Below are 2,500 nucleotides of genomic sequence, written 5' to 3' on the forward strand. Positions count from 1 at the left end.
ATATATCAATATAAATATAACACAAATCATAAATATATAACATATACCAATATCTCTAAAGCACATCAAAGATAAAACTAACTAAAAAAAACTCTAAAAAAACTCTACTATAAATATATATACCACAAATATAATCTAAAAATATATAATATATCTATATCTATAACTATATAAAATCTGTAATAAATCTATATAAATATATAAAAACTATTTCTATCATTATTAAATTAAACAATATATATATAACTCACTAGTCAAAAACATACAAAAAATATTTAAATCTAAATAAATGTTTACACATAGATTGTGTGAGTGAGTGTGGGTATGCAATTGTTTAGTATCAGTCTCCCAACTTCACACACACACACACACACACTCAAATCACACACACAACGCGCGCGCGTCTCGCGCGCTCTCGCGCGCGCCGCCTCGCTCTCTCTCGCTTCTCTATCTCTCTCTCTCTCTCGCTCTCGCTCGCGCGCGCGCGCGCGTCACTCTCACACACACTCACACACTCTCAAACACAATCACACACAACAACACACCTCACACAACACACACAAGACAACACGACGACTCCCACAACACACTCTACACACACACTCCCACATACACTCCCCCCCCCCCAGACCCTCAGCACACACAGAAACACAAACACACACACACAACTCAAACACCACACAACACACACCCACACCCACACACACACACACACACACACCCACAAACAAACACACACACACAAACACCACGTCATACACATCACACACGCGACACACACACACACACACACACACACAAAGCACACACCCCAACACTCCACCTCTCACACTCGTACACACACACTACACACACACACACACACACACACCACACCCCCCCACACCCCACGCCACACACACACACACACACACACCCACACACACACACCACACACACACTCAAAACCAGACCACTCACACACACCACACACACACACACACACACACACACCACACACAATCACACTGACTCAAACAACCAAAAACACACACACACACCCACACACACAATCACCCATCAAACACACACACGAATCTCGTCACTCACACACAACAGTCACACACAACACACACACACACACACACACACACAAACAAAGTCTCACATACTCACACACACACACAACACACACACACACACACACTCTCACAACACACAAACAATCACACACACCACACACACACTAAAAATACAACACACCCACACACACACACAACACTCACACAGCACCCAAACACACACACACACACAAACACAACACACAACACCTCACACACCACTCCTGAGTTACAAGCCATCAAATAACTCCCACACTCCCACACACACACACACACACACTCAGCACAACACCACACACTCACAAAACACTCTCCAATCACAAACACACTCACTCCTCACCACAAACTCACAATGTAAAACACACTCACATCCACACAAACACACTCACACTAACTCTTCACACACACAATCTCACTCACAAACACACACTATCTAAAACACCCACCCCCCCCCCCCCACCACACCCCACCCCCCCACCCACCCACCCATACGAAACACTAACTCAACACACTAACTCACACGACACTCACTCACACACTCACACTAACACACACAAAACACACACAAATATTCACAAACGAAATAACACACCCTCACCCATACACACTCAAACCCCACATACACCCACCCCAGCACACACACTCACCCACACACACTCTCTCCACGACACACACACCCACACACACCCATACACACACTCACACTCACTAACACACCACTCACAAATCACACTACACTCACACACTCATACTCACACATACCCACCAATACATAAATACACACACACACAAAAACACTCACACTTAAACAATCTATATCAACACACTCACTCACACACACAACTCCACACTCACACTAACACAATATCTAACATATCTCTCTCTCTTACACACACACACCCTCTCAAACACACACCACACACACACACTCTCTCACACTCACACTCACCACACACCATCTCTGTAATGTACTTACAATGTCACCTCCTATAACCCACACACACTTACTTACATACACACCATACACACTCACACACACACACCTCACAAAACTCTCACACTCAAAATATATCTCTCTGTCCAATCACTTCCACACTCTCACACACTATCACACACAACACACACACTCACACACACTACACAACACTTCACTATCTTCAATCTAATCTTCTCTCTAAAACACACACCCACACACGGACACTCACACTCTACCCACACTCACGACACAAACACACTCTACCTCACACACACAATAGAGAGATATGTGTGTGTGTGATGATGAGAGTGTTTAGAGTGATGAGTGTTAAGTCCGTGACTAACGATACCCAAAATTCAAAACACCAAACAGTACATAGGAACATAATTCCTTTGTGGTCCTCTGTTGTTCTCTGCAGTCACAT

Source organism: Penaeus japonicus, unplaced genomic scaffold (assembly GCF_977035675.1).
Source record: "Penaeus japonicus unplaced genomic scaffold, GWHDUDI00000001_assembly GWHDUDI00000010, whole genome shotgun sequence".
NCBI lineage: Eukaryota > Metazoa > Arthropoda > Malacostraca > Decapoda > Penaeidae > Penaeus > Penaeus japonicus.